Source organism: Dermacentor silvarum, chromosome 10, assembly GCF_013339745.2.
Source record: "Dermacentor silvarum isolate Dsil-2018 chromosome 10, BIME_Dsil_1.4, whole genome shotgun sequence".
Classification (NCBI taxonomy): Eukaryota; Metazoa; Arthropoda; class Arachnida; order Ixodida; family Ixodidae; genus Dermacentor; species Dermacentor silvarum.
The window spans coordinates 54212603-54234767 of NC_051163.1; positions in this window are offsets into that span (position 1 = coordinate 54212603).

The window sequence follows — 22165 nt, forward strand, 5'->3', positions numbered from 1 at the left end:
CATTAAAAGGCCACAGGCACTTACTTTAAGACTACCAAAGAAACAATTATCCACGCCAGAAGGCTACATTTCTACATGGCAGACAAATATCCTAACACACAATGTGCAGACTGCAATGCACCACTCGACTTAGTACACATGCTCTGGTCGTGCAACCAAACCAACGAAAGTTTCACCAATGATCGGGGCAGGCTGAAGACAGCGATTCACAGCCCGGACCTGACCGAGCAACTATAGGCCGTCCAGCAAGCCCACGACGCGGCCAAAAGGCTCTGCCTGCCGGTCCCGACGAGGAAGCAGCCCACTTTGTGAGGCAACTGACTACTACAGGACTCGATAAATGTTTTCCATCCAATCATCAACACTAACGTCGCACTATCAGATCGTTTGTAGGGCTACAACAGCTGTTTTGTCATCTTTGAACCAGCGCGGAAAACGACGGCAGACCAGAAAAGCGCTTCACCCGAAAGGCGCAGCATTCATTGCGATAGCAAATTATTATCAATTGCATAAACTGCTATAAACATTCGCTTAAGAACTAATTATCAAGCACGATGTCAAGCGCCCAAAGGTAAACACGAACACATCTCGCTCGATGACCGCGCGGACACTCGCTGGAAGAACGCTGGCGTGATGAATAGCGGCAGCAAGCGGCGAGCGAATTCTGGTTAGTGCTGCCTTCGCGCTTCAACTCGAAGCACGCATGCGAGAACACAGCACACACGAAACCAACAGCACGAAACCAACAGCACGAAACCAACAGCACGAAACCAACAGCACGAAACCAACAGCACGAAACCAACAGCACGAAACCAACAGCACGAAACCAACACGAAACCAACAGCGCACACGAAACCAACAGCACACGAAACCAACCGTAATTATACGGTTGCTAGCCTCCAAAACCAACGCACGTAGCCTCCAAGATAGGGACGCCAGCGGCCGCATTCACCTGACACAACTATAGTAGGATACTTCTTAAGAAGGCAGAAGAGGGCCCGCCAGATGACCGAAGCGCGGCCGCCGATAGCCTCCGCGAGTGACGAATAGTTCCGTTCAACAAATCGTCCTTCTCTAAAACGCTATTTGTCTGTATAAATAATACTTGTGTATCTTGATCACTAGGGGTAGCGCTCTCGTGATGATAATGGCATGGCATGCCGGATCGCGATAGAAAAGTCACCCAGTGCCTTCTACAACGCTGCGCGTGACTGCTACGGTGCAAGATCAACGGCCGTGGGCATGTGTTTATAAAGCGCAGTCACTGGTTTAATCCACTTGGAGCAATACAAAACAGCATGGAACAAACACGCAGGTCGTTTGTTTTTGCAGCGGTGTGTCGCACGGAGTCAGACGAAACTTAGTGCAGGGTCACCGATGCTCGCTGCTATTCGCCGGATCACGGCTCAGAACGCACGCAGCACGACATTCCCATACCAAATCAGTATAAGTTATGGCGTCATGTCCTATACAGATAGTTACACCGGGGCCGTATTCTGAAACGTTCGCCTAGGCGAAATTTCGCCTAGGCGAAATCAGCATGCGCGCTGATTGGCTGGGTGAGCAAATTGAATGACGTCGGCTCAACCACCCAATCAGCTCATCTAATTTTGCTAAAACAGCAATCGGCGCACGCCTGAACGCGAAAAAAGAAAATTTCGCCTAGGCGAACGTTTCAGAATACGCCCCAGGATTTTGTGATTGTACAGAGCATACGGAGGTAGTTCGAATTTTCAGGTTAGTATCTAGTAGTTAACGCATTTATGTTTTCGAACCTGCTAATGCTAATAAGATAGTGGTTATTGACCAGCCCTTGAGCTGTCCACTAGAAGAGGCGGCCATTATCGCCCGAGAAATTGAGATGCATAACCAACTTATTCACAAAAATCACTAATTCACTTTTCACTTAATTATATTCCGACATATATTGCAATCCGCTTGGAGCGAATACTAAGGATGGCACCGGTTTCGAGAGATGCGCAGTCAGACTTGAGGTAAAAATACTCTTTCTCCACTTATATTTTTAAAAGGAAACGGTCATTTTAGGCACGAAAGCACAAAAGCAACTGGGACGCCCCATGTATTTCGTCGCCAACTTCCGGAATTGATATCTACAAACTTTTGTCGTCCTGAAAATCCTTTGTAACTGGGTAAACCTTGCGATCTCACCGGCTACAATTCGTAAATTGTATAATGTGCCATAAAGTAACTATATGGAGGTTCATTAGTATATTTTCTAAATTATTCGAATGTGCATTTACATTTCTCGTGCAAGTAATGTTCGCGTGTTCGATAAATCCAGCTCAAGAATTAGAAATGTGCTATTGGCCACAAGTGATCTTCAAAAATTGCGTTAAATCTTCGCAGAAACATACAGTACATATTCTGCACGGAATTACCCACTGAAACAACAAACGCTTTATAAATATCATAACTGCAACACGTATACGCCTTCATATGCGCCATTCCTTTATTACCCGAATAGCTTTCTCGAAGCGTACTCTTCATTACCCTAAAGGCCCTTATGACATTACACAAGATGGGAGGGGGGCGGCGGGTAATACATAATCAGACGAAAAGCTAAATAATATTTAAAGTTTACAAGGAAATGGGGTAGCGAGAAGAACAGTACAACCGAGTACAGCCAGACAAGTTACAGATCATTCGTATTCAACGGTGAATCCTTCAAATAAAATTACGAATGAAAAAGAAAAGCAACAACGAACACTTACTTATTCGCTTACATTGAAAATCGTAGTCGATGACCTTATGCGCATTTTTCCCTTACTTCTATCGGCACGTATCACTACCAGTGACGGTATTACGTTTTCTACATTTGACGATTTAACGAGGTCACGTGCTACAATCGGCGTCGTTGCAAGCAGTGCGCCTTACGTAAAGGAGTCTGTGCGCGTGGCTGTATACTTCGTGGTGTTTGGCGATCGGGCGTCTGTTTCGAATGTCAGATGATTTCGCCCCGATTGGTACTTTGCGGGCACGATTGCCATCTCGTGATTTACGCGTCGTTCTACCTTGTTTGCAATGCCAAAACCTAGTGAGCTAGACCCTTTCGGTACCTCATCTGCCATACTAGCTAGCACATACCAAATTAATAATTCAAAGAAGCCGTCGAACATGAATTTGTCTGATCCGTTAAGAAGTTCGTGTGCTTTAGATGTGCCTGCGAGCGGCAAAGATAGGGCATTATGCAGAAGTTGTTAATTTTTTTTAACGTAGGAAAGAGGTGCTTACTGGCGCTGCTTAGTCGGTAGTCACACGGACGCCATGGATGCCCATGAATCGCTAGCTTTTTGGCACCGTTATAGGCTTCACATATATATGCGCACATATATGCGTACACCCACCGAGACCCCCAACCACGTGTCAAAGAGGCCACGTTTGCTATACTCAGATCCACTTGCATTAAAAAAAAATCCTGTATTGCACACCGTATAAACGTAATACCTTTAAAAGAAGCGCAGTCGAGAACGTCAGTAAATAAGGTGGCGTGATGAAATTAGAAAACTTACAGGCGCAAGGAGGAAACAGCTACCTCAAGAGATTACTGGGTAATAGGAATATACTTAAAGCGGTATAAATGCATAAACTACTGCATAAATGTCGTAGACATAAAAAATTGGCTGATGAAGATACTCCATGTCATGCAGTTGGTAAGGCTGTTTTAGCCGTCAACCGCAATGCATATAATTGATCCACAACATGGAAAAACTTCGGGAACCTTTTATTAAACCTTTTAGCAGTACATGCATATCTTCAGACAGCTGCTTCAATATTTAGCGCACCATAAACGCTATGGGAATCCACATTGGGCAGGCTCATACACCAGCGATGCTAGGCTTAGGCGGAGCGTCGCTACCAACTCCGAGGCGGCAACGCGTAAGTCGTAGCTCTGAAGAGGCATTCCCGCAGGTGATCCTCAAGTTTTCCAAGCTCGTCCTTGAACCAGCAGCCAAAGTCGGCATGAAAACAGTGAACCGGTAGTTTCATGAGATGCTGCACAGGGAAGTTCAGGTCGACAACGTCGGTCTCGACGAAGCTATCACGGTCCAGGGGACACGAGCCTCCACGGTGCCTGTCTTCAGAACTGCCACACTCGTAACGAGCTGAATTTGTCCCGCGATAACAAATGTCTTCAAGGCAGCAATTGCATAAGGTGTGAGCGCAGGGAAGCAGCGCCGTCTCGGCTGCAACCACCTTGCAGTTCACGCACACGCGCACCCACGACAACGGCTTCACGAAAGTGATTGGACGCTCGTTCAGGAATGGGCAGTTGAACCCTTCAAGGGTGTAAGTGTTACCGGGTAGGGCATCGAAATACCAGGATGGCTGCAACGGAGATCCACGTTGCCCGTTTCCGTGGTCTGGGTCGTCGTTGACTCGCGCGGTCGTCCGATACCTGGATAGCCGAAGGACAGCTTCTACGTTCATCTCTGGTAGTAGTCGGTCCCTAGGTGGATGGTGGTGGAAGCCGAGTTTGAACAGCGTGTCTTTCACGAAGCTAATGCTCGCAAGACGATCGGGCAATGATGGGCGTCTCACTGGCTTCGCCTACTGCCAGCAGCAGATCGGCGAGGTTATACGCGGAGAGAACGTTCGTGACGTGACGAAGATCTCACTTGGATGCACTTAGAGATGAGAAGAATGTCGCCGAGATGGACACTGTGCGTTTTATAGCCTGGTAGGTGGGGCCTCCGTGCGCGGTCGTGAATGGTTGCAGCGTCGTGTCGAGAGGGGTTAGAGAATGTTCGCATATGTGGATGTGTTTGGGGCAACAATGGGAGAAACTACGGCAGAAGAGAGAGTGCCAGGCTCCGCGTCTAAGGTGGGGTGATCTTTTCCAAAGTAGGCAGAACGTTCCGTTACCATCGACATCAACGCTCGCCTTAATTCCACTTCCATTTCCCTGTAAACTTGAGGAATATCACAAGCATTAACCTTGTTTGTAGTAAAACACGAAAATTTATTTAATTCGCGTATTTTCTCATCACTTTGTTCCCATTCCTCTCATTTTTGTTGGCTTGTATTGCGCACGTCGTTTAATTTGTGGGCGGAGACGCCTGCCTCTGTTGGTCACATACTAATGACTGTCGTAAAAGCTAAATCTGGAATTTATGCTAAACTTATGCAACCAAATCTTCATGGCAAATGCATGTGGCGCCTGTCTAAGAATGACGCGCATGACGCGTCCTATTTAAAAACATTTAATTTCTGCTAATTCAAATAACCTTTTAATATATTGTGCCAGGCAGCGTTATTCCACGATTTCTCGCGTATTGCTGGAGGCCGTGGAAATAATTTGCATCGGTAGTCACAGTGTCCAGGTGTAAGTTTTAAAGGAATAAATTATTGTCCTTTTTGTTATTCACCCAAGGCAGGCCCACGTTGCTGACATTGCGAAAATGCTGCATATTGCAAAATGACAAATGGCAGCAGCCAATCGCTCACATTTCACAATCCAAATTTACTATTTTACCTCTAAGTGACCCTCGTTCTTGGTGAAAAAAAAACGGTACAACTAATGGCATATCTCAAGGATATTCCAGTCAAACGCCTTAAAGCAATCTCGCTTGACGTCACACACTTAAAATATACATTACTCCATACTAACCTTTGCTGAACAGATGATTGGCCAATACTAAGCCGCTGCCCTTCAGAATGGCAGCGGTCTACCTACCCTGTCGCCAATAGGTGGATAGCAAAATGACGATGTCGTCAGCTAGCGACTTCCGGTTCGAGGGTTAGCGCTTCTTTTGCTTCGTTCAGCCTTGTCAGCAGTTTCTACCGTGCAATTTCCCGCTGATCGCGAAGAAAACACGCTTCAGCAACGTGATTATGGTTGGCTGCTCGGCATTAGGGTGCGCGAACTCTTCCGTGAAAGGAAAAAAAAATGTTTCGTTTTTCATGGAATGAAGCGCACAAACGTGAATGGGCAGTTGCCGTCAAACGTGCGACCGTGAACGGCGAGCTGTGGGCACCGAACGTAGGAGCCAGAATATTTGAAGATCTTTTCGTCACAGGCAAGTGTTTTGGTGAATAACTTCGTCTGCCAACGTTCTAGTACAAATACCCCCTTTTAACAATCAGTTAAATACACACAGGTGCACCCAGCAAGGATCCTCAGCACATTGATTATGTGCCGTCTTCATTCCGGTACAACGAAAATGCAACTGAGGCTGCACGAAAGAGGGAGGGAGCTAACATCAAAATAATTCGTGATCTTTTCAGATACTTAAATCAGTGCTTTCTCTCTGCGGTTATAGGAGACATACGTCTCGAGAAAAAACGGGAGACTGCGATGGCACAGCAGCCGACGACATGGCGCGTGCTGGGCACCGCTGCAGACAAAACAGCGGACGAAGCGATCGACAGCACTGTTTGTTATGGGAAGCGTTACAAACAGCCACTTATTAGGTTGACTTACCATCTATTAAAAACTACTTCTTAAGTTCGCGAACGTTTATTTGCGCACGACAAACGTTTGCGCTTGATAAACGTTATATGACTATTTGACGCGACACAAACACGTTAGGGCATGAAATGCCTGACATCTAAAAATACGAGTCTAAGGGCGCCAACGCAAGTACGAAGGATCGATAGCTCACGCCTACATTTTGGAACTGCCCAGCGGTGCTTGCATCATGGCTTTTCACCAATGTTCCGCAGTATATAAAAGACAAAGCGCGTGAAGCATCGGCATGAAGTGACGGCGGCATAGACGGCGTCGTGGTCTCGAACCGGAAGTTGTAGCTGAATACGCCGTACCCCCCCCAATCCCTTGCGACAACCGAGATTTTGCTATCCACCTATTTTAAGGATTACTAGTTTTTTTCTCTGAACACAATTTTTGTCAAATGGGATGGAAGACCGACCGCATCTTCAAAATACTGCTCTGTGCATCGGGTCCTGCATAATTGATTCACGCCTCTCTGTGTGAGACGGGAAGCTGTCTGAGTTGCTAGAAGGCATCGATGTAATTAGTGTTTAAGTATGCTGATGAGTTTTTGTTTTTTGTCGATTGTTCCGCTGATAACTTAAGCCCAGTTGTACAAAAAGTTCTTAACATTGCTTAACAGTGTCTTATGCCGCTACAGGTGACGCATATGAACTGTCTGTAGAAGGAAGGTTCTGTTTTCTGGACTTAAGATTGACCCTTGGTAACAACCATGTTTATTTTGAACTACGAGCCTCGGGTCAACGAACCACTGCTTCTATATCATTCTTCGAACTCCAAACTGGCGAAGTGGGGAATCGTAAATACTTATTTTCAAAACGCGGTGCCCAAGTCGTGCCAAAATTTGATTGAAATATGGCTTCAGTCAACAGCGCATCCGTCTCTCTCCGGCTGATTGCCCGAACCATGTGTTGGTTTCTGTGGCAGACAGAATTTTGAAGAAATGGCATTCTAGAATCAAGGAGCAATCAAATTGAACAACAAAGAAGTCGCTGTGGCCCCCTATATACATTAGCTATCGCACCACTAAAAAAAGTTTGCCCAGCGATCGAATCTACAAATAGTATTTACCACACCGAACAAGCTAACAAGGGTATGTCGTATAAATAACCCGAATGCTTCTGCGAAACAGCCTTACAAATAAGAATAAAAGTAAGGTGGTGGATTGCGCGGAGCACGTCATCAACCACTTCTCCCTTTGATGCAGCGGATTCTACGTAGGACAAACAGGACGATGCCTGAATGATGGGCTGCGGGAGCATAACAACAACGTAAATATACGAGATTGTTTGAAAATCAATTCTTGATTTGCCAGCCACGTGGTTTCTACGTATGTGCTACTTTCCGTTCAGTGCACACGTGACAGAGTATCAGTTCTCCTTTCTTTGTGCTTTTCTACTTATGCTGTTTCGTTCGAAAAGAACTGTTAGTTGCGAGTTGGAACCACACCCACACGCCCAGCTCTCACTTCTGAAGAACGTAAAGAAATTTGCCGGTGGGTGGCTGGTGTGCCATTGTATAGAGACTGGGTGCAACCCTTTGTCTGACCAGTGCAGTACCCGTGGGCAGAGCCGGTCAACGGCTGACGTATGAGATAATAGGAGTTGTTCATATTCAACACTTTGATGACAGGTGCGTGAGCGTCTGTCAGAGTGACAGCTAGGTGCTCACGCGTAAACACCTGTCACACGTTTGTGAACATTCGTAGAAAGTCCATAAAATGAGATCTGCCTTTTCAAGATAAACTGTGTCGAAAAGCTGTGTTTGAAACAATCATGTCTGTTGGTTGCGGTGTATTGGACGTTTAAGTGAGGTATGAATCATCATTTCTCTAGGTGGACGAAGGCGTGGCTGTAGGATATGAAATTCAATTTGTCGACAGCATGACCTGGCAATTTAAATGTTTTCAGAAGTTTCTCATGCGTGTCAGTGTGATGTCCATTAATCCTAACTTTTATTGGCTGTCCCATTTACACGATGTATTGTTTCTGACTCGGTCACTTGGGTGAACTTGGTTGTCTCCACCCTGTCCACAATTATACATACCTATTACTGAAGAAATTCAATTGGTGTCAAAGTCATCTAACGCTAACAAGCAAGCGAGTCCTGCGGAAGTTTAACATTAACTACAATGGTTAAGCATTACACCTAACTATTCTGAATTTGATTTGACCTTCTACCTGCAGACTTTCTGCAGTTGCATGGAAACCCTTTTCGCCAACACCTTCGTGGGAAAGTTGGGGTCAGAGTTGTTAAAATCATCTCCGTTAAAATTCTGAAATTTTCATTATACGTTAAGGAGGCATCGATGCGCTAAGCACTCATTAGTCATTTTAAACCGCTTTCACTGTAAGCATTAAGCGTATCACGCACCGTTTTCCTAGTAAAAGTAGTTTTTATCTAGAAATATGTATTCGTTTATACGCAGGACAGAGGCGCCCTCTTTATCGGCCATCAGGCGGGGGTTATGTCAACCTGTTTTCAGACACTAGCATTTTGGCACATATAAACTTCGGATATATGTCAACGAATGCCTATTCGCCAAAATAGCGACAAACCCTGTTACACGACAGAAATGTCAAGTTCATTTTACGTATAGTCGCTCTTTCAATGCGTTAGTATGATTAAGATACTATACGCATTTTCCGGAGGCTAGCTTTCGATGTATCTATATCTCTAACCGTTTTTCTCGCCTACAAGGGTCCCTGGATAGTCCATGGACGAATGGGGAGCGCATCGGGTGCAGTGCGACGTCAAGTAATGCATTGAATTGCAGAAACTATAGAGTGATTCTGAGAGCGAAAGAAACTTTATATTCTTAGCGTTTCGTTACAGAGATGTATTGAGAGTTTCATTGACGTTGCAAGTACGCGGTCAAAGGCTAAGTGCTTGTGGCGCAATACAGCCCGTCTGAAAAGGGACAGGGTTCAGACAGAACAGTCGTAGCGGTTCTACGAGCCTCGAGGCAATAACAGGGAAGGTTTCAGTTCTATAGATGCAATCCCGGAGGTGAGCTTGCAGTTTTTCAAATATCAAAGAAATCGGTAGTCCACCTCGGCATGGGAACAGCGCACAGGCAGACAATTCTTGTCTTCCGCAGTGAAGGACAGGCGCGTGAGGTGGCTGTCGAGAAACGAGTGACTGTCAAGGGGACACGTGACGCGACGTTGCTTGTCTTCACTGCTGCCGTCCTCTCGCCGAGCTCGCTTTCTACCGCGATCACAAGCGTCGCTCAGGCACGACTTGCAGAAGATGTGACCGCAAGGAAGCTGCATCGTCTCGTCCGCAACCACCCGACACCTCATGCAGACGCTCATCCACGACATCGGTGGCTGCGATGGCGATCCCCATTTCCATTCGGCGGCGTCGTTTGAATTTCGTAGGCTCGAGGTTCCACGGTCAGAGTTGTCGATGCCTGGAGACGCCGTCCCGTTCGTGGGTCGCCGGCAGAGATCGGCGTTCATCTCGTCTTCCTGTGCGGGTGGTCGTAGTTGAGCATGAGCCGCAGGCCTTCGATGGAGCTAACGCTCGAATGACGACCGGTCAACGAGCGATGTCTGACAGGTTTTGTCAACGACGAGCCGCTGGCTGTCGATGAGAATGTCCGGGATGTGAAGGCGATCTGACTTGGTCTAGGCTGAGAGATGAGATTGGTGTCGTCGAGATGCACGCGGCACATTTTATAGCCTGACAGGCCTCTCGTCCGGATCACCGTGGTTGCTACATTTGAGAGATTGGTACGGAAGAATGCTAGGTGGTGCATGGATATGTGGTCGCTGATCCATTGCAACGTCTTAGGAAGGGTCTTCAAGAAATGGTCACTTGGTTGAATGTGTCTGGGGGGAGAATGAAAGAAAAGTCGGAACCAGAGAGCGAGAAGCCGGACGCGGCAGCGAGAAGAGAACGCGACAGCATTCAAAAATCGTTGACTACTTTTCACGCTTTCCGTCAACTACAGCTTATGTAACCGTAATGTTGACCGGGTAACGCTGGCGGTGAACGCTATGCACTTTAAAGCGCGCTTTTTGGTTGAAACATAGCCTCTTGCTTGGACCGATCTTCTGTTACTGTGTCGCACTTTTAATATATCAGTCTGAGATTTAACATAAAACACATGCGCTGTCGGTATATTGTTTCGTGACAAACCACACAATGCGAGAGTGCACTCAGTTACTACCGCAAACACCTCTGTCCGCGTGGCTCATCAGAGCCTGTGTAGTTTTCTGGAGCAGTCGTCGCTTTACACATGGCTGTGCCTACGTGCATGTTAGAAAACCTCGTGCCGACAGCATGGCGAGTGCGGCACTTTGCGCATAATTTGTGAATGATTCAAACACTACGAAAAGCCCCTGTACCCATTGTTGCTCAATCGCTTTCTCTCCGATCTACTGTTTACTCTATCCCCCTGCTGGCCTATGTTCAGGCTGGCCTATGTTCAGCTGTCAGCCATCCGCATTGTCAGACCAGCAAAACTCCCCCCTGCCTTTTCTTCTCACAACCACGAATAAAATCCACGCTTTGTCCTCTGCACGTGGTAAGTGCTTTGTGCCGGTCAAGAAGATGGCCGCAAGGACAGGGAGAGGAGAAAAAGAACACAGGACAGAAACGTATTCGTCTTTTCGGGGCGCGTCTCATTGTCGCGGAGAAACTCGGGTCGACAGTCACGTGATTTTATTTTGTGTCGTGTTCCTTTATGATACTGTGATTCCTAAATAGACACTAATCAACCTGCGTTGCAAAGGCAGCCTGCGGTAGGCTTCATGGTGAGAAGGAATTTGCCATACTATTGTTCAGTTGTATTCTTCGTATTCAAACCGCGCGAATCAACAAAGCGACAATTGACGTGTCAGGCAGCCGCCATCATAAAAGGTGTGTGTGGGGCGAGAGGGGGAGAAGCGTTTCTTCAACCAAGGTAGGTCTCCTGTCACTGAAGGCCAAGCCTGTGCTGCATCGTCAAAGAGCATTTCATGATTATGATGATGATGATGATTTATTGGCATTCCCTTTCAAACGGGACGGCGACAAATAGTAACCTAGCCTGCTTGCTTTATTCAGGTACACTATACATGTTCTTTATCTAGCATTTTTGTATACCTCTCATTATTCAATTTCTTTTTTTTTCAAGAATTTACCTTGTACCGCTACCTATGATTTTTAGAGATCAGGTCGTATCCATCTTTTTCCTGCTTTTTTTTTCCACCAGTACTCTAATCATCTCTTGTTTATCCCTACGGCTTATCTGTTGATGTTTCCTTCCACCTTAAACCCAAGTGCTCCTGGGAGTTGCACGTTGCCTACAGTTCTCGCTGGGTGGATACCGTCGCATTCCATTATACAGGGTGTCCCAGCAATCACGCAGCACGATTTAAAAAAAAAAAAAAAAACGAACGGCATTACGCGAAGCAAACATAGTGCGTATTGTTTCCAGTACAGTGGAGTAGCCGCCAGTATTTTTTTCGTTACTGAGATTTAATTAAATAATTGTAATTATCTAACTCTAGAAGTACTATCCTAATTATCAAAGTGTCAAGGAGAAAATTGTAGAGCAACATAAAAAAAACTCCCGATACAGCTTTCTGTTTCTCAATACGTGCTACATAAATGTGTTTTTCCGTGGGTGAAAGGAGCCCGCGAATACACGCTGAATTGCCGCGCGACTGGTCGCTCGAGGCAGTATGCGTGTATTCGCGGGCTTCTTTCACGCACGGAAAAACACTTTTATGTAGCACGTATTGAGCAACAGAAAGCTGTATCGGGTGTTTTATTGCGATAGCAATTATATGGACACTTCAAGGAGATTTCTGCCGTCGCCGTGAGGTTCCGTATAGATTCCAAGGGCGATAAAATTGTCGCCGCGCGCCGTATGCGCGAGTAAAAGCGCGCGGGGACGCGCGCTATCACGGAGAGCCAACGCACGGCGGAAAGCAAACGCGACTGTCGCCCAAAAGGCCGTGGGGGTATGGGGGGGAGGGAGGCGGGGCGACGCTGTGCTACGGCCCCAAATGCTTATCTTGCAACCCAGCGCAAGGGGAACTGGTAACGCAATCTCCCACGCGAAAGCAAAAAAATAAATTAAAAAAAAAAGCGGGGAGGCAGCGCGGGAGGGAGGGGGGGAACAACTTCTACTCTGCCAACAAATACGCTTGCACTGGCTGTGGTGGCCGTCGCCCGCACCGTCTCTTATCTCCACACGGCTCAGACCTATGTATGCCTTGTGCATTCGCCGCTCAGTTTCTGTTGAAGCCATAGACCGCACGCTTCTTCGCCCGCTGGCTGCAGCGGCTGCGCTTGCTGCCAGCGTTTTGACAGTCGTTGTCTGCAGTCATTCAGTGTGATCTATTCATGTTTGCTTGTGCGCGATGACACCACGCTTGTCAATTCAGTTAGAAAGCGAATGTGTCCAAGTTTATGCGGCCGATAAAACTACTCTACTATCCCTACTCCGAATAGCTCTCTACCAATTTGCTATCGCAATTGATGCTTCGCCTTTCGGGCGAAACTGCAACATTTTTTTTAACACGAAAGTGTTTTATGCCGGGGTCCACCAAGACTTCACTGACGTATTTCCGTCACGGATATGACGTTCTTACAATGTACACGAACATAATACAAAGAAAGAAACCAGAAGAAAAAGTTCCACAAACATGCAAAATTTGGAAATCGAACCCACGACCTCTCGGTCCGCGACGATAGATCGCCGAGCGTTTAACCCATTGCGCCACAAACGCATTTGCAGAGAGCTACACAGACGCGCCTTATATATCTAACACTCCTCCGTGTACCCGCGCTCTTGCTCGGGGCGGTGCCGCCGCCTACGAGCAGAAAAGAGAAGTACTGCATTATGACACTAACGCGCACCGACAGTGAACGCTTCGGTGGTCTCAGCACTACGACGCCTCGATGCCAGCATTCGAAGGGACGCTGGCATCAAGAAGCACTACCAACGCCACCTAGGTGGCGTTCACCGTACTCAGCACAGCGGAGCATGGCCTCGGCAATTAGCTCTGAATATGTTTCTGAAGTTGATCGCGGAGGCTGCAATTACGACGCGCTGTACGCGCTGATTTGACTCGGTGACGATTCAGTTACGTGCTTTGTCTTGCGCGTTGTATTAGTGTGTCAGTTACGTGCTTCGTCTTTCGCGTTGTGCTAGCGTGTGCAGCGTAGTGCAGCTTCCATATGCACGACGGTTGCTCATGGTCATCGACGTTGGTAGTCGTGATGGAGGAGACGTGCCACCAGGCGTCAGCGTGGGTGCATTAACGCCTAAGGGCGCTTTAGCCACAAAACACCAATATACATTATATATCAATGTGCAATAAACATTACACTACTTCTGTGAAGACACGTTTCACTTTCGTGTTCTATACCGATTCCTATATAAGAGGGATCAACCACATTTTTTTTCATGTTGCTCTACTGTTTTCTCATTGGCACTTTTAATCTAATTTTAATATTTCAAAAGTTGAATAAATAATTAAGACTAATTACCGAATTAGGTGGAATGCAAAAAATATTCTGAGTATCTCTAAGCAACCGCAAACAGCTTTAACGTGGTTCTGTTGAGCTAGGTGGCATTTGCATATTTTTAAAGTTTGGCTAAAGTTATGTGCGACACCCTGTATATATCACCGACGTTACTGTAACTGGCCTGTACGACCTCGTCTTCTCCTTATCTCCTTTGCCCTTGTAGATGAGGTTCATCTTTGTTCTTTGTTCTAATCACTTGCTTTATGCCTTTAGTCAGCAGTGCCTTGCTTTTTGGACCGAGGTTTTTGATTAGCTGTATTGGGATTTCATCGGGTCCTGCTGCCGTGTTGCTAGGGGCATTTTCTGCTGCCTTTTTCCAATAAAAGCTTTCTATGCTAAATTTTAATCTCTGAGGCCTCTCTGCTGTTGCTGGATCTGTTGTCTGAACTACGCTTTTTCTCGTGCTGAAGTTATCCCTAATAACGTCTGTGATGTACCGTAGGCGTAGCGCATCGTCTCCTTCGTAGATGTTACCGTCTTCATCCCTATAGCCGTTTGCGAGTTTTTAATTGGAGCTCCGAGTGCTTTTATATGGTTCCAGAATCTTTTTGGGGCGCCTTTGTCTCTTTTCTGAATGTTATGCACCCAACGTTCACTTGCGAATTTAATTTTCTCTTGCACGAGCTCAATCGCCACCCTTTTCTTTTCTCGGTATGCATTCCATCTAAGGAGCACCTCTTCTTCGTGTAATCCCAACTTTTTGGCTTCTCGATGAGCCCTAGATGCTTCTTTACGCTCTTCTATAGCTTGTTTTATTTTCTTGTTCCACCACTTACGTGGTTTCCTCTTTCCAATCCAACAATTGTTTTGCCGGGTCTGCCATATTTCATGCTGCATAACGTCCACCAGTTCCTTATATTCCCAGACTGCTTTAGGAAAAGCCAAAATTTTTTCGTCAGTCATGAGTGAGTGGCGTCGCCTGGTGGGGGAATATGAACTACTCGCAAGATGGCTGCCAAGGTACCACCAACTGCTTGATGTGCGGCATTGTGAAAAGTGAATTGGCACTACGGTGGCTACCATAACGGCACGAGAGTAGAGTGTTCCACAATCAACTTACAAATCCAAGGGGGGGGGGGGGGGGGGCTTTGCGCTCCTTCTTGCAGGACACATTCCATACGGCATCTTGTGAAGTGGTCGCAGCCACTTTTATATACCATAATGCAGTTTATTCTACCACGCCTAAGGCAAAGGCCAACAACTTGTGCGCACTAAGCCTTCCTCGTTTAGTTAAAGGCACCGAAAACAGCTGGCACGAACAGCTCGGAATGTTTTTTATTGCGATAGCAATTATATGGACACTCAAAAGCAGATTTCTGCCGTCGGCGTCGCCGTCGCCCTCGGCGTCGCCGTCGCCGTCGCCGTCGCCGTCGCCGTCGCCGTGAGGTTCCGTATGACGTCATTTGGAGATGAAATCATCGCCGCGCGCCGAACGCTGTATGTGCGAGTGAAAGGGCGCGAGGGGCGCGTCTTTCACGGGGAGTGAACGCACGGCGGAGAACAAACGCGCGTTCTGCGCCGTGCTCGCTTAAGGGCTGCAGAATTAGGCGTCTCGTTTCTCCTTTACAATCACCATATATGTAGAGCAAACGCGCCTTCTTCAGACGCGTGAGAGGCCGTGGGGGAGGGGGAAGGAAGGGACGCGACGTTTAGCTGCGGCACCAAGCGCCAACCTTTCCCTTTCCCTCAAGAACCACTTATCATCATCCAAGTGCCTATTTATATGAGAGGCTCCAGCAACAGTCACCAACGCCGCACGCATTTAGAGCTAACGCGGGCAAAACGCCGATGGCGTCGACAACAGTTCTGCGTGTTGTTGCTACCAAAGCCGCTCACCTTACTTCGTATGAGATTGCTGTGTTGCTATCGCATTCATTGCTTCGCCCTTAGGGCGAAACTGTGACATTTTTTATCACTCGGTCTCGTAAGACTGAATTCCCCGTAAGGAATGTTTTGGCAGAAAATTACACATGTTCCCTGGCTTTTACCAATTCAAACTTAGTATTTTACCTGTAAGTGACCGCCGTTTCTGGTAAAAATCGGAATAAGTAATAATAAATCTCAAGGAAATTACTGACAAAGGCTTAAACGCGCGAGGGACGCGCGCTTTCACGGGGAGCGAACGCACTGCGGAGAGCAAAACTTCTTCCGTCGCGCAAAAGGCCGTGGCGGGATGGGAGGGAGGCGAGGCGACGTTTAGCTGCAGCACCAAATGCGTATTTATATAAAAACATTGCACGGCGAGAAGGTGGCAAAAACGTCCGATGCTGCTCGACGAGTTTCCCGTTCTGACCTCGCCAAAAACTTCCGAGCCGCCCCCAGAGGCACCGGCAACAGTCACCAACGCTGCGCGCGTTCGGAGCGAACGCGGGCAAAACGCCGACAGCGTCGACAACAGTTCTGCGCGTTGCTGGTGCTGCTGCATGTCCAAGTTTATACAGCTGATAAAACTACTATTCTTACTCCGTATAGCTCTCTACTAATTTGCTATCGCAATTGACGGTTCGCCTTTCGGGTGAAACTGCGACATTTTTTTTTCTAAACGAAGTGTTTGTAAAATGGATGGAAGACCGCATCTTCACTATACTGGTGTTGGCATCGGGTCGTGCATCGCACTTTTTTTTCTGGGCTTGATTAGTGTCTGTATCAGACGACAAGCTGTCTCCGTTGCTAGAAGGAACAAATGTTATGCGATGGTTTAGGTATGTTGATGATTATTAAAAATTTTTTTTATTGTTCCACTGACCACTTTCGCGTAGTTGTACAAAAAGTTCTTAACAATTCTGAAAGGTGTCTCATGCCGCTACACGTGACGCACGAACTACTTTTCGAAGGAAGGTTGAATTTCTGGGCCTAATATTGACCCTTGGCGGCAACCTTATCTTTTGGAACCACAAGCCTCGTGCCAACAAACCATTGCTTCCATATGGTTCTTCACATTCCAAACTAGTCAAGCGGGCAATCGTAAGTATTTGTTTTCAAAACGCTCTGCGGAAGCCTCGCCACTACTTGATTGATAATGGTCTCAGCCAACAGATCATCTGGTTCTCATCCGGCCCCAACTGTGTGTTGGTTTCTGTTGCAGGCTAAATTCTCAAGGAATCACGTTCGAGAAGCAAGGCGCTATGAAATTGAACAACACCAACAACAAAGTTGCTGTGGTCTCATATAAACGTAAGCTGTCGCACAACTTGCCCAACGATCGAATATACAAGTAGTATTTTCAGCCCCTAACAAGCAAGCAAGGCTATGCAGTATGGATAACCCGAATGCTGTTGCTGAATAACAGTGCGAGAAAAAAAAAACACAAATACAAGTTTGTTGATTGCACCGAGTGCGTCATCTACCACTCACCCCAGTCATTGACTAGATTTTACGTAGGACAAACAGGATGATGCTTGAATGATCACCTTAGGGAGCATAACAACAACGTGAATACATTTGCCGGTGGGTGGCTGGCATGCCATTGCAGAGAGAGTGGGTGCAACCCTTTGTTTGACCATAGCAATACCGTGGGCAGCGCCGGACTACAGCTCACACATGAGATAATGGAAGTTGTTCATATTCAGCACTTAGCAGACGGGCGTTAGCCCTGCGGTCCTTTCACTATATCCCATAAGGAACTTGCTTATTTAAGAGTTCATGTACGTGTGCCATCATTTAGATGAAGTTGAAACCGTTTTCAGAAGTTTCTTCGGCGTGTCCTTAGGATGTCCGTTAATCCTAACGTTCATTGGCAGTCCCATTTCTCCGATGTATTGTTTATAACTGGGTCATTTCGGCAAATTTGGGTGTCTCCAACATGTGCACAATTATACCTATTAATGCAGGAATTGGAGCAGTCTCAAAATCACTTAAGGACAGCAATCAAGCGAGCTCTGCTGAAGATTACCATTGATAACAGTGGTTAGGCTTTTATTTGACCTTCTACCAAGAATTCCGACAGTGGCATAAGGCCCCTTTTCCGCTATTACCTGCATAGGAGACTTCGGATAGTAATTATCATTATATGCTAACCATATGCATTTAGCGTATCGTGCACCATTTTCCTGGTCTAAGTAATGTTTATACAGAAATATGTATTTGTTTATACACGGAACAAAGGTGCCCTCTTTATCGGCCATCAGGCGGGTGTTACGTAAACCTGCTTTCCGGTACAAGCAAGCATTTGGCGCACATGATAACTACGTAGATATGTCCACGAAATCGCCGAGATATCGACCAACCCTGTCACATGGCGGAAATGTCAAGTTCACTTTACACATAGCCGCCTTATCAATGCGGTAGTATTTTTAACATACTTCACGCGTTTTCCGGAAGTTAACTTTCCATCTATCTATATCGCTAACCGTTTGCCCCCCTACATGGGTTACTAGATAGTCCATGGTCGGATGGACATCGCATCGGCTGCAGTGCGAGTACACGTAATGCATGTGCTCAGCCGTTTCCATCCGGCCACTGCATTGCACAAACAATAGAGCGACTTTGGGAACGGAATAAACTTTTTTATTAGCGTTTTGCAGGACACACAGACATATTGAACAATAGTTTTATGGAAGTTGAAAGTACGTGGTCAAAGGCTACGTGCTTGTAGCGGAATACAGCCTATCCGAAACGGGAGAGGGTTCACACAACAGTCGCAGCGATGCTATGTACTCCGAGACAGTAACGCGAAGGTTCCAGTTCTGAACGTGCAAGCCCACAGGCGAATTTGCAGTTTTAGCAATCTCAATTAAATCGCACTGGCACTCACAGCGCACTGGCAGTCAATTCTTGTCCTCCACTAGGAAGGACAGGTGCGTGATGTGGCCGTCGAGGAACAAGTTGCCGTCCTTGGGACACGAGATGCGACGCCGCCTGCCTTCACTGCTTCCGTCCTCTCCCCGAGCTCGCTTTCTCCCGCGGTAACAGCCTTCGTTGAGGCACGACTTGCACAAGATGTGACCACAAGGAAACAGCATCGTCTCGTCAGCAGCCACCCGGCATTTCATGCAGACGCGCATCCACGACAGCGGTGGCTTCGATGGCGATCCACTTTTCCATTGCACGGTGTCGTTTGAATTTGGCACACTCCAGCCTCCATGGTCAGAGCAGTCGATGCCTGGAGAGGCCGTCCCATTCGTGGGTAGATCTGCGTTCATCTCGTCCGCCTGTGCCGGTGGTCGTAATTGAGTTTGAGCCGCAGGTCTCCTATGAAGCTAACGGCTGAATGAAGACCGGCCAACGAGGGATGTCTCACAGGTTTTGTCACCGACGAGTCGCTGGATGTCACAGTAATGGCTTTTCGAAGGTATCCTGTGAGAACGGTCGTGATTCGATAAAGATCTGACTTGGTGGGGGCTGAGAGTGAGAATGGTGTTGCCGAGATGGACGCTGAGCATTTTATAGCCTGGGGGTGCTCTCGTCGGGATCACCATAGCTGCCACATATAGCATAAGAAATGCTAGGTGGGTCCTTGATACGTGGTCGCCGCTGATTGGTTGAAGCGTAGTGGGAGGAGTGTGTAGGAAATGATCACTTGGATGAATGTCTTTAGTGCGAGAGTGAAAGAATTGCCAGAACCAGAGAGAGCACGAATCAGTACCTAAGCCGGGAGGAACTTTCGAGAGAGGGAAAAAAGAAAAGAGTTATTAAGTGGCCACACCCTTTCAGCATACATTTCAACAGCCTGCTCCAGCCTCACAATAATTGAAGAACTCACTACGTTTGAGCTAAGACCTTCAGAGGCCTCCCTGCGTATTCTTTAGCGAATTCTGTGAATTTTCGGGAGTTTTGAAGTATTGTTATCATGGGTTTTATTAAATGCCCGATATGGCCTCACTTTGTTTTATTTTCCGGTACGGTGACTTCGTCGGAATCATGTTTTAGAGTTTAAAAGTTTTTTGTTCTTCGTTTCATATTTCTGTTGTGGTGCTTAGATATCACCGTGAGGGGGATGACAATAGCTGCATTTTCACTTGTTATAACTCCATCGTATTACTCTTTTCAGATTTTTTTTTCTTTTTAATATGTTCTTCGGGATCACCTTTTGTTTCTTTTTTACAGCGAAGCTGTATACCTCTCGTTGGTCGGAAAATTTCGTGGCGTAAACACAAAACGCCATATCTCATATCAGCTGTGCGATAGCTAGCTTCGCCGAGCTGGGGGAGAGAGGGCTGAGAGGAAGTGAAAGCGGAGTATATAAAAAAAAAATGTCGCAGTTTCACCCGAAAGGCGAAGCCTCAATTGCGATAGAAAATTCGTAGAGAGCTATGCGGAGTAAGTATAGTAGTTTTATGAGCTGTATGAACTTGGACATGCAGCAGCACCATCTACACGTAGAACTGTTGTCGACGCCGTCGGCGTTTCTCCCGCGTTCGCACTGAACGCGCGCGGCGTTGGTGACTGTTGCCAGTGCCTCTGCCGGCGGCTCGGAGGTTTTCGACGAGATCAGAACGGGACACTCGTCGAGCAGCGTCGGAAGCCTTTACCACCTTCTCGCCTCGGAACGTTTTTAGATAAATATGTATTTGGTGCCGCTGCTAAACGTCGCCTCGCCTCCCTCCCGTCCCCCCACGGCATACGGCGCGCTGCGACGATTTAATCACCGTTGGACTTTGTACGTAACCTTACGGCGAGGACGACGCCGACGGCAGAGATCCGCTTGGAGTGTCGATATAATTGATATCGCAATAAAATAGCATCGTGCAGCATAAGGGATGCGAGGTGAATAGGAGGAGTGAATGTGGTATAGTGGGACGCATAGCGCTGCTGCCGACGCCGATCGCGTTTCCTCGCTTTCGTGCCGAAAGTGCCTGGTATGGTATGAAGAACTTCATTTGGGTCCTGAGGAATCAGTCTGGGACTGATGCGGGGCGCGCTCCCACGTCGGGGCAGAGAGGCCGAGCCCCTCTGCCGCCACATGGGCCCTCTGGACAGGCCCGAGTTGGTCCGCCAGCACTTCACTGTGCAGCATCCGCTGCCACCACCGTTCACCTTGACAACCATCACCGGCCAACGCCGAGCAGCGCCAGAGCATGTGTTCTGTCAGCCTACAATAAAGATTTTCTATTACCGACGAGAGCGCTTTCCACAAAAACTAAAAGCCACTGCTCCCCCCTCCCTTTCGCCATTTTTGCTACACCCGTTGTTCCTCCACGCATTCAGTAATAGAATGTGTTGCTAGGGCTAGGTATATTCCATGTTGTCTGGAAAACTAAGCACGAATAATATGGGGACGAATTGGAATTCCGAGCAAGAGTGGTGACATGGTTGCGCGTGAGTTATTGGATGCTTTTCATGTCAGAAAGAACGAGAAGGCGGCGTGCGTAGGTGACACATCTGTTTTGTGGCACAGCAAATAAATAACGCTTCTACAATGATTGCTCTAGTTGTGTATGCACTGAAAGATGATGACCATAATATTCCTGCGCAGCGATTCGGTGCACCTTCATTATTTTTTTTCTTTGCAAGTACGTTGTTATCGCCGAATAAATTTTAGTTGCGAGTAGCGCTTCTTGCAGTCGGTAGCCATTGTCTGTGTTATTCGCACTTATTTTTGCCGGTTTAGATCATTTGTTCCGTTTTCCTCACCACCTTTCACGGTGTTTTTCTCTCCTCCCTCAAAACAACATAAAAAAAAACGTGCCGAGGGGGGAGGGTTACAAATGCATAAAAATCGCACTCCCACGCATAGCCAAAGAGCCCAACGCATGGGTAGAATAAAATACTAATAAACTAGCAGCACTTGGCAAACCGAAGTGGCAGGGTGGTTGACCTATATGCGTTGTCACCCCGTCTCCCGCTTGTAACCGCGTACACCTTTTGGGAAAACCCGATAGCGCAGTAGCTTAACAATTGCACGCAATTAGTCAACGAAAGCTGCCAATGCGGTACTTTGTGTTCGCGTACACTTGTCCAGTGAACACTCGTTCTGAAAGGGGTTCCTACAATGGTCAGTTGACTGCGTTTTTAGAAACGATTTCCCAACAACGGTCACAATGGGCAAGGTGCGCCCAGTGCCTGATGACTACGACGTTTACGCGTTCTGTGCCGGTCACCGCGATAGTCACTCGCTGCTAACCATCAATTATCCAATTGTGCTTCGCCTGTCAAGCAAGGGTCGTCGTCCACATGCCTCCAGCTGTTTCTCTATACCCCTCTTTGCAGCCGTTTCATTCGGCG